Below are 12073 nucleotides of genomic sequence, written 5' to 3' on the forward strand. Positions count from 1 at the left end.
TGGAACATGCCCTTTTCTGTGGCTGTCATTAAGGCTGTGGACAGTGTTAGCCCAGGGCTGGGAATGGGCCTCCAACTCTTATGGAAAAAAAAAAAAAAGGTGAAAGAAAAAAAAAAGTATTGTGTGTATTAATCAGATGTGAAAAAAAGTCATTCCCTTTTGATGTTTTTACCACAGCAATATTTTCAGACTTTTCTGGAAAAGTAGATAGCTCATTGACTTACTATCCTCTGATTAAACCAGAATCACATCAGAATTTATCTGGGCAATGGGCATATGTCTTTAGCAGCCAACTCTAAACAAGCATGGCTACTTTCAGCAATAGCAAACTTTAAGCCATAGAGGAAGGCTGTATAGAGAGGCCTAAATTTTATACATTTAGTTTTTGTGAGGTTTAGGCAGTGTTGAAAAGTGATGACCTAGATAACGGTCTGGGCTGTAGGCAAGTTTGGGCTTCTAAATCCAAATTAGACTGACCTTAAGTGATCTCTAAATTCTCTTAGTTTCATATTAGGCCTAAATCTTATCCTGCATCTAGCCCGTAAGTTCTTTCTTGGATCTAGTTTCCAATGTTAGGCCCTCAAAAAAGACTTTTTTGTTTCTTTGAGTTTTGAACAGATTTTTTATTTTTTTATTTTTTTTCAAAGAAAGTGTTTCTGTATGGAAAACATCTGTGATGATTTATATATTTCTGTAGTAATCCCCTAATTCATTAGAAGCAGCATCTCTATTCAGATGATTACTATGTAAATGTATGTGCATAAATCTAAGGAAGTTAACTTTTAAAAGGGACAGACACTTTGTTTTTTAGAAGCATTTTTATTTGTAATGTTGTTTCCAGCTGTGATAAATAAAGGTCTGATTTGCAGTAGGAAATGGAGAAATTGAGACCCTGATCTTGTGCTGAATTCCAAGTGTGTAAGAGGTTTGCCAACACATAGTTCATTGAAGATCAGGGCCCTAAAACCTGAATTCCAAGGGCTGACTTTTTTATTCTGCAGTGTTCAAATGGACTGCTTAAAAGACCTATAAATGCTTCATCTAGACAGCAGGGCACCATTTCAGGAACTGATTGCCCATTATAGTACTGACAATAAAATAGGAAAATACCCCAAGGGAGAAGGAGCAGGGCCTTATGACTTTCCCATTGAACTCAATGTGAAACTTATAATTTCCTGCCCCCACTTTGCAGGATGCGTCAGTTTCCAGTGGTCCTTGCATTATGCTCCTAAGCCTCTTTCAAAGAAATCTGAAATGAGGGGGTTTATTACAGTGGAAAACCAGACAAAATCATTGCAGAAATATGAGTCCCACTACAATAAAAGTTTCTTTGATATACACAAAATATATATTTTTTTTCCTTCGTATTGGCCCAGAATTAATCAGCTAGAAATAATACTCATTTGATTTACATGTTCTGTGCTAGATTGTGAAAATGTTCTTGCCATACATGAAAGTGAACATATCTGTTTACGAGATCTAAAATTTTGTTCCTTTCAAAGATCTTTTAAAATGATCTCTGAAACAATACTGAGGCAGAACATAGCACACTCCTGTACAGATTCACACACTCTCTGTCATCAGAGACAAGAAACTGATATACACCCTCCTCCTCCCCACATTGAATCTCCTCCGTGAAACTTCCAGCTGTCTGCGGTTGCAGAGAGCACCTGTCTGGATAATGTGAAGGGATAAGGGAGTATGTTAAACAAGGGCAGAGGGAACTGGGGAGGGATGCAGGAGACACAAAGCTAATTGAAGCAAAGCATTTTATTAATCTAGAGTGCTGTCTCTAGGCATGCCTGAAATCTAAATAATGATACTGAACTTCAAAGGCTTTATTCTCCATTCCTTGTGCACTCACTACTCCAATTTAAGTCAATGGAACCTCCAAGTGTATAAAAAACAGAATCATACTGTAAGCTGTAAAAATCAGTTAACAATAAAATCTTATACTGTTTACAAGAAAAAAAAAAATCTTTATCTGGTCAATTCTTTTCTGTCTGTTGGTAGTATGGGTGGCCTGAATGTCAAGGTATGTGATTCTGACTCTCTGGAGAGCCATATATAATCCTAGATTTCCTTTGAGACTTTATTGTTTTCCAAACGATTTGTTCTGCTGATGTGTTCTGCTGCTGTTGGACATACATAGCACATCAAGTATTTGAGTAGAATTTGGCTACACAGTTGTGTAGCTTCTCAGGTGTGCTTGGGGATTTGGCTTGTGCATTTTAAAACTCTTCTGTTGCATCTTTGCATCTTGAATTATGTTAGTTTAATTATGTGAAAATTAATTACTTGATGGTATCATAGTGTTCTGAACTGTAAGGTATTCTGAACACGATTGTTATTAAATATAATATACACTATTTTTATCTCATGTTTATTTTTCAAAATTCAAAGAACCGGTTTTCTTCTTCCTTAAGGTATTTCACTTACACAAAGGCACATGACCCAGGTCTCCATCTGCCTCTTCAAGGTGTGCTCATAAGGATGTCATTTGCTGAGACAGGGGACACAGCAAAAGATGCTGCTGCACAAAAAGCCCAGTTATTGTTACCTTCAGAACCCAAGATCCCAGCCTTTTCTCATTTCTGCCATTTCCTTCAGCAACAACACTGAAATGGACATCCTAGCACTTAGCTCCCTCTGAACTGTGGAGAAAATGTTCTTATTCACCTTCACATACAATTCCATGTGTTAGGTAGGATATAATCACTGAATATGCTATGGGAGAGACTAAAGTACAAAATGGCTAAGTGTCTTTTTCTATTGCATTTAAATATTAAAATTTACATGGAATTTTCTAGTTAGATTTGAATCTTAAAATTTTCCTGGCAGATTGTTTTCTAAACCTTTCCTTTGGCTTAAAACATTAATAATAATTGGCTGGCTGATATTTTTTAATGAGAAAAGTATTTCATGGAGGTATGGGAGTTCATCCAAATCAATAGAATTTGTAAGAAAACGTCTATTTTAATTAAATTGACTAGATTCCATGATCACAGCATCCAGCAGGAGAAAGTTAGTCTCAAGCTTTATTTGCTTTGTTTTACAACTAAACCAAATTAAAAGAAAATTGTTTTCTGTTTGAAATAATGCACTGGGCAAATGCACATGGCAAGGTTTCAGTAGCGGGGAAGCTGCAGGTGTGTCCTCTGTAAGAAGAGACCAGAGGCTGCCCCCATGCTGGACAGAAACTCTTTCAACCAGCTCTGACTGACCCATCACAGGACACAGCTGAGCCCACCAGTAACTCTGGTGACACCTCTTTAACAACATACTTAAGAAAAGATAATGAAAGAAATAAAAACGCTGCACAGGAGCTGGGAGAAAGAGGAACAAGCAAATGCGAGAGAACCAGCCCTGCAGACCCCAAGGTCAGTGAAGGAGAGCAGGAGGTGCTCCAGGCACGCCTCAGAAGTTCCCCTGCGGCCTGTGGAGAGGCCCCTGGTGGAGCAGGCTGTCCTCCTGCAGCCCATGGGTCCCACACGGAGCAGATCTCCACGCTGCAGCCCGTGGAGGAGCCCCCGGTGGAGCAGGTGGATGTGGCCTGGAGGAGGCTGCGGCCCATGGAGAGCCCTCGCAGGAGCAGGCTCCTGGCAGGAACTGTGGCCCATGAAAGGAATCTCACTTTGGGGAAGAGTATGAGGAGGGAGGAACAGCAGAGATGAAATGCAATGAACTGACCACAATTCCACTCCCCATCCATCTACACTGCTTGGGGGATGAGGCAGAAGACTCAGGAGTGAAGCTGAGCCTGGCAAGATGGGAGGGTGGGGTGAAAGTGCTTTTAGTTTTGTTTTTGTTTCTTGCTATCCTATCCTATTTTTAATTGGCAGTACGTTAAACTAATTATCTACAAGTCAAGTTTGTTTTGCCCAAGATGTTAGTTTGTGAGTGATCTCTCTGTACTTCATTCAATCCATGAGCTATTTGTCTTTTCTCCCCTTGTTCTGCTGAGGAGGTGCAATGAGAGAGCAGCTTGGTGGGTACCTGGCAGCTACCCAAAGTTAACACACCACAATGAAGCTTAGCATTTTTGTCTCAGGTATTCATATGGGGATTTGTACTGTGAAATTTTCCAGAGAAATTTTCATGAGTGCTAATCAAATGTGAATTTTCTTCTTTTCTTAAAGAAAAAAAAAACTTTTAAAAAATGTTGCCACAGAAGATAAAAGCTAAATCAGCTCTTTTTCTGAATGTCTTTTCTTCAGTGTTCTATAACTAAATTGTTAAACAATTACACACGCCATTGCACTTGGGGGAGGTCTTAACTCTGACTAATTTCAGTCTTCTGTTGACTCCTTCAAGTTAGAGGGCAGAGAATCATGTCTCCTAATTTCGATGGACATTCTATATGCCATTTGAAAGACTGTTTTTTTGTTTATTTAAGTTTTTTTTCCCTTTGCTCTCTGTCTTCAGAGATAAAAGAGCAGTCGTTATTTCACCAGTTTGACTCTCCTTAGTGTAAAGCACACTAGAAACATATTGGAAACTACTTCTTTATCAAATGCTCCTCTCTCCAAATGATTTCTCAAGGGAGAAGAGAGAATTACAAAGAGGCTGCTGATGCTACGTTTCTGAAATATTTCTGTAAGCAAAACATCTAAGAATATTACAGCAGTATTTATTAGCTTGAAAGGGAATGTGGAAGGGAAAGACCGCAACAAGGCCCCAAACCGGATGTATTATTTTAATAATGCAGTTCACATTGGTATGGCTGACGCTTTTCAGGGACAACCTGACCACCATCTGGAAATAATAGTGAATATAAAACAATTTGCGTTCACATAGGTAGGGGTGATGTTCTTCAAGCACAATATGACCCACCATCCTTAATAAATCCTACTAATAAATTCAAAACAATTTGCACAAATAGTCACAGTTGGACTTGATCTTAGAAGTCTTTTCCAACTTAAATGATTCTGATGCCATGATTCTATTCTATAATCCCATGAAGCTAATGAATGCATTTGAGTGGATGAATTTAGACGTATGCTTAAGTCTTTTCTCCAACTTAAGCTTATTAAATAAAAAAGGCACCTTTCCTTTTTCTAAAGGTAATTTCAGCACCACTAATGGACACAATGTTCATCAGGTGGAAGAAAGATGGGAAGGAAGAAGGGAACGAATGATCATTGTCGGATAATCTACACAGAGACAGAAGGAGTACCAGCAGGGGTGAGATGGAGCTAATGCCACACAGAGAAGCAGCCAGTGTGTCCAAAACATCTTGGCAATACTGATGTATTCCCAGGCTTTGGGAGATTACAATACAGAGAGAAGTTCCTTTGAGAGTAAATTGGGGAATGTGTGCTGGGAAAGAGACTCCATCAGGGAAAAGTTGCTTGTGGTAGGAGAAATGCAAGAGCTGAAACTGGTGAACTCAAGAGATGCCATTAAGGTCAGCAGTGGGATATTTTTTTTGAGACAGTGTTGTTCTGGTCTGACAGAGGGTCACAAAGCAACTTGCAAGGCTGCTGAGATACCGTGTTGGAGGTAAAGTGGTGTGAGACTTGTTGCCAGGCTGGCAAATTCTTATGACATCTTTCAGGACCAGTGGGAATTTGAAGTGTATTCAATGCTGTAATTGGGTTGAATGATAACACTGAAAAAAAAAAAAAAAAAGCATGTAACACTGTTCCATTCCATTGAAATTTCTCTGGCTTTGCTAATGTTTGCTTAATGTGTACTAGTGCAGTGGATGCATTGTACAGTAACCATTACTTCAATTACGAGACATAATAGAAAGTCTCTAAAAGATTTTTTAATGATATTTTTATGTTAGTATCTAGATATATAAAGAAATAATGCTTTTACAGTTACTTTTTGCACATCAGACTAAATTACAGTAAGAAAATAACTAATTAAAGCAGGCTGATGGTCTGTTGATTTTGTCATGAATTTTTCTATTAATCCTCCTTCCTTCACAGGTTGCTAGTCAGAAACAATGTTCAGTGTGGGGAGAGCAAGAGCTAGAAACAGAGAAGCTAGACAGAAAAAAGGAGGGAGGGTTGTAATTGTTTTCAGTGATATCCCTTAGTCCACATTCACAATTCTTTACATCCCTGCAAAGCTGCTTCTCATTTTTTTTGGGTAGTTGGCGAATTTCATGCTCTGGCTGTCCAGTATGAAACATACTGACACTGAGGTCGGGGCTGAACCTGTTTGTGATTGTGGTTGTGATCCAGAAGCAGGCTTAGCCAAGAGAAAAAATGACAGTGTAACCCAGTACCAGCCTCGGTAAATTGACACTTATATACTAGTATTCTGCAGTTACTGTCCAATTAGTGCTGAATACACAGATAGAAACACTGCACCTGGAACTGTATAGGAGTTCTCTACCCACAGCTGAACATCATACACACTTGGATACAGAACCCTATTTTGGTTCAAAATATATTGTCCTCTACATTGTATAGAAAAGTGAAGAATGCATCTTTCCAGAAAGTGTAAATACAGATTAAATAAATCTCATTGTATGTTTCCTCTGCTCCAGTTTCTGAACTTATAAACTATTTATTTATTATTTATTGTGCCGTGTCTTTATTGCTTACTTCTGAGTTACACAAAATTATTGAGATGAAGGGTGCTATAGACAATATTTATTTACGCAACTTCCCAAATCAGGCACCTGAAACAGACGGGCTCTGCCTTTTTTTTTTTTTTCCCCCCACAAAGAGTTAACACAGTATATTACAAAAAGAGAACTTGAAACCCAGAAGCATCCATGAACAATTTTAATGTCTTAGCTTTTTGAGCAAACCACCAGTTTCCCAGATTTGTTAGATTTATTTGCTGTAGAATCTACATGCTATTACAGATGGAATAACAGGTTACTTAATCTTTTCATAGGACATTGGCAGCTCTTCTTGGAATATACAACTGTAATACCTTGATCTTTTCAGAGACAAATAAAATTGAATAGGCTAACTTATACTTAAGTAGCAAATAATTAAGATCAGTCACAATAGCTGAACATGAGAATTTATGTGATGTTTGAAGTTCTACACAAAAACACTGTGCACTGTCCAATACTATCACTACACAGAAACAACTCATAGAACAAATTATTGGATAAAGAATAGTGTTTCAACTATTTTTTGTGATACAGAATGTAAAGAATTGCCATTAAATTATTAAGTTTTCAGCTTGCTTAAATGTCTTTCACACTTACTGTTAGAGCTGCTGCAAAAAAGCATTCTAGGTAATAACATTTTTCCTGTTATTATAAGGAATTCTAAATTTAAAACAGGTATTGATTATAACTAGTGTTGTACTAATACAAGCCTACTAAAAATATGAGATTCAGTATCTTCTTTGTTAAGGTTTGTCACATCAGTGCTAATTATTTGATTATTTTCCTTGTACATTTTAGCCTTTTTATTTTACCTTACTGTACTGGGTTTATGTGGCAAGGTTTTGGTAGTGGGGGGCTGCAGGGGTGGCCTCTCTGACCAGAATCCGGAAGCTGCCCCATGTTAGGTCACAGCTAGCCCCAGCCAGCTCCAAAAGGGCCTGCTGACTCCAAAAGAACCTGCCGCTGGCCAGCCAGTGAGAGACAGTGGTTGGGCCTCTGGAATAGCAGATTTAAGAAAGGGAAAAAGTACTGTGCAACAGCAGTTGGGAGAGAGAGGATTGAGAATCAGCCCTGCAGACCCCAAGGTCAGTGAAAAAGGAGAGCAGAAGGTGCTCCAGGCAGGCAGGAGCAGTTCCCCTGCGGCCTGTGGAGAGGCCCCTGGTGGAGCAGGCTGTCCCCCTGCAGCCCATGGGTCCCACACGGAGCAGATCTCCACGCTGCAGCCCGTGGAGGAGCCCCCGGTGGAGCAGGTGGATGTGGCCTGGAGGAGGCTGCGGCCCATGGAGAGCCCCCGCAGGAGCAGGCCCCGGGCCGGAGCTGCAGCCCGTGGAGAGGAGCCCACGCAGGAGCAGGGGTCTGGGGGGAGCTGCCGCCCGTGGGGGACCCGTGCTGGAGCAGTTTGCTCCTGACGGATGGACCCCGTGGTACGGAGCCGTGTGGGAGCAGTTCTTGAAGAGCTGCTGCCTGTGGGAAGGATCAGCTGGGGAAAGACAGCATCGTGTGGGGGAGACCCCACGTGGAGCAGGGGCAGAGAGTGACCATGAAGGAATGGCGGAGACGAAGTGTTAGGGACTGACTGCAGCCCCCATTCCCCCATTCCCCTGCGCCGTTTCAGGGGAGGAGGTCGAAGAGGGTGGATGGGGGGAAGCCTTTAGTTTGTTTTCTGTGCTTCTCACTTCTCTAGCTTGTTAGCAATAGGTAATAAATTTCTCTTATCTCTGTACACTGCGTATGTTTTGCCCATGACACTACTTCCTGAGTGATCTCCCTGTCCTTATCCCAACCTTTGAGCCCTTTCCATCGTATTTTCTCCCCCTTTCCCTTTGAGAAGGGGGAGTGAGAGAGTGGCTGTGGTGGAGCTCAGCTACCCTGCTGGGTAAAACCACCACATTTATAAAACCCCAAACTTGCTGATGATTGTCTGTGGTTTTAAAAAGATGAGCAGAGGCTTATCATTTCACCACGTGTATCATCTCTGTGCATAGGAACTTATCCCCAAAAGATTTTGTAAATGAACCCATATGACTGTTAGATAATTCCAAACAACTGTTTGGAATTTCTGTTAAGTGTTGAACTACCTAATCCAGTTAGTTTTCTGAATGGTTAGCTTTTTTCTTTTTTTTTTTTTTTTTTCATATAATGAAGTCTTCCCTACATCCACCAGTTTTAATTAATTTATTTTTTTTTGTCATTGTTTTGTGTCAGCTTTCCACGTTTACTGATTATTTTTTTTCTGATTTTACTCTTGCCTTATTTGCCTTAATCTTACCATTACTCATCAGAAAAGACAAGATTTTTGCACGAACATGGCAGTGTTTGTCTGCATTTAAATGTTTAATGTTTCTATTTATCGTGTCTGCTGTAGTTGCAGATGGAAGATAATCTCTGTTAAACTTCCCGTTTTCAATTTGCTAAACTCTCTGATACATGGTGGAGTGTAATTATTCAAGAATAATGGTTGTTAAATGACCATATCTGGGTACGCCATGTTGTGTACCAAATTCTGTGTACTGCTTTACACATTCAAGCTTCTGTTCCAAATGAAGTCACTTTGCAAAAGCACTTGGCATTACTGGCAAATAATAATATACTCTAGATGTTCTTTTACACATTTTCCAATAAAACATAGGTTCAAACTGACCTTGAAAATGACTGCATACTGAGAGATCAATTACTGTGAATGTTATATTTCTTAGTTATTATGTGTTGTATGATATAGGTTTTGCCTGCAGTCCAGTTCATATAAAACAATCTGATTCCTATGGCCACACAAATACGTACTTCCAATTATAATCCTTGTAAATAATCCAGTGCCTGAATTTACTGTAGTGGAAAACTACATAAATAAAATACTAAATGGTGATTCTTTTAACTTACTTTTACATCAGTATTAAGCAGATACTGAGATATTTGTGCAGGCTTCTTTTATTGTTAGTAGAGAGAAACAGGCACTTATCTGTGATTCGTATCTTCCTAAAGTAGAAGTCTATAGCTGGTCACATAAATTGCATCTTCTACTGACTATTGATCTCCATCGGATATAAAAAATAAATTGAAAGTGAATGGTTAACATGCAGATGTCTTCCAGACCTCCAGAGTTAGGTGAGATGTCTCCTGACCAGATACTTAAGTGCTGTTGGTATAAATATATTATGTTACTGAATTTTTTATTGCATTTTTTTTTCAGCTATTGCAATACTTTTATTCTGTGTAAAATGTGTATCTATTATACTGTCTACTTGATAAGGCTACATGGCAGAACCATTTGGTGATTCCACTAAAATGGTCATTTTTGTATCTCAATGTTATTAGTTGGGAAAGTATATTAAACTTTTCATGGCTTGCAGTATTTTGGTTAAGACACACTATGAAAAGTAACATTTTTTCAACATCAAATATTTTTGGCAATTCAGTGAATACTAAGAAAATATTAATTTCATATAAAAGTAAATCACTTCTTGAAAGATGGATGCAATAAACCTGCAAGCAAATGAAGATTTAAGAAACATGATGTATTAACAGAAAATTAGTAGAAAAATTATATTTCAGATATAATTTCTTTCCAGTAGAAATTGCAACATTATGAGATCTGTTTATTAATTGTCATCTAGAAAAAAAAATAAAATCAAATTCAATTTGAAAGCATCAAAACAAAACAAAAAATACAATTTTTTCTGAAGTTACTTGGCATATCACAATATATATACTTTCTCAGTAGCCTGCTGTCATCACTTTCTTTTTTTTTTTTTTCTTGGAATCACACTTTTTTTTTCTGTGTTTGTTTTATAGCTCTCTTTTTCCTTGTTTCCCAACTTCTCTAAGTTTCACTGAATTGTAGAATCAGAATGAACAAAAAGAATTGCCCTGTTCTATCTCAGGACAGTGTCTGCAGCTGGCATTACAAATGTCAAACTGTAGCTTGGAAAAAAAAAAATGTTTCTGTTTCCTTTATAAATACCAAGTAAGCTCACCAGTGGAACTAAAATGTTTAAAAGGAAAGTGGAATTTTTAACCAACCTTGTTCAATTCCAATGGACTTTTCAGAGCTTTTCTGTTATATTTGTGCCAGTAGTTTAAGCCATAAATCTTGACAGCTGCTGCTATTTAAAAGCAAAGCCTTCAATAGGAAATTATAATCAAATTATGTGAAAGAAGAAAGTGACAATAACTCTACAAAAATATCAAAATTTTAACTGAAGACTGTTTTCTCAAAAGTCCTTTTTCTTTAACAGACTTCCAAATTTCCAAGTGGGAAAAAAAAATTAGGCCTTAGGTGTCTGCTTAACATCAGTGAATTTTATTGTGGGTATTAATTAGAAAAACTTTCTATTGCCAAGAAACGTTCTAATGATCATATATTTTGTTTGGAAAGGAAAACAAAGATAAGATTTTTTAAGCATGTATTTCAGTGCTGCTTGCTAGTTGAAGTACGATTAGGAAATATCTGGTAAATGAGTACTTAAAATAGATGAAATGAAACGTGAAATACACATATTAATGAGAGAGAATGGTTTTTACCTTTCTGTTGTTGCAGTGCTTTTTGTCACCAGACTGCTCTGTTTCCCAGCCCAGAACAAAGTAAAGCAACTGGTAAACATGTCAATAGAAAACAGTAACTTAAATTACACTTATGAAACAATACCAATGTTTTCTATTATTACTCAGTAAATTTTTATTTATTTATTTATTTATTTAATTTATTGTTGTTGTTACAATTTCGTGACTGATCAGAGAAGAATTTAGCAAAAGTATTAGTCCATATGTAATCTCAGTTAATTTAACGTTAAACAAGGCAGTAATTTTATGGGAATTTTACGTTGACACCAAAAGCAATGTTGTCTCAAAATACAGGATTATACATATTGTATTATATTGATATGTACTCCAAAATTATGAAGAAATTATGGTGATTTATTCAAAGTTTAGTTGTATTTTGATTTTGTTTTCTGTTTTATATTTTACCTTTTGCTATTATAATATCTCTTCAATCTTTAATTTTCAGAATGCCAAAACTGAAAAAAAAATTGTACATGAGCATGGAAATAACACTTGGTGAATCTATATTTATTGTTTCATACTGAAAATATTTTTATTAACAATACTGTTCTAATTCAGAAATGTGCTTTTTTTATAAACTAAACATTACTTACGACCTACAGATAGAAAAAAGGCATGGCATGTTGATGTCTAAGGAGAGGAGAGGAGAGGAGAGGAGGGGAGGGGAGGGGAGGGGAGGGGAGGGGAGGGGAGGGGAGGGGAGGGGAGGGGAAGGGAGGGGAGGGGAGGGGAGGGGAGAGGAGAGGAGAGGAGAGGAGAGGAGAGGAGAGGAGAGGAGGGGAGGGGAGGGGAGGGGAGGGGAGGGGAGGGGAGGGGAGGGGAGGGGAGGGGAGAGGAGGGGAGGGGAGGGGAGGGGAGGGGAGGGGAGGGGAGAGGAGGGGAGGGGAGGGGAGGGGAGGGGAGGGGAGAGGAGGGGAGAGGAGGGGAGAGGAG

The 12073-nt window shown here is 38.5% G+C and overlaps 1 long non-coding RNA gene across 1 annotated transcript; it reads right to left on the reverse strand.

Annotated features, from left to right (window-relative positions):
• Positions 1-7414: 7414 nt before the first annotated feature.
• Positions 7415-11590, reverse strand: LOC308187596. The gene is made up of 4 exons (XR_013944815.1): positions 11546-11590; positions 11102-11170; positions 10601-10700; positions 7415-9716 (listed from the first exon to the last, which is right to left on the reverse strand). It is a non-coding gene; the product is annotated as an uncharacterized lncRNA (long non-coding RNA).
• Positions 11591-12073: the final 483 nt, after the last annotated feature.

The sequence above is a fragment of the Anser brachyrhynchus genome, assembly GCF_964034855.1.
Source record: "Anser brachyrhynchus genome assembly, chromosome: 1".
NCBI lineage: Eukaryota > Metazoa > Chordata > Aves > Anseriformes > Anatidae > Anser > Anser brachyrhynchus.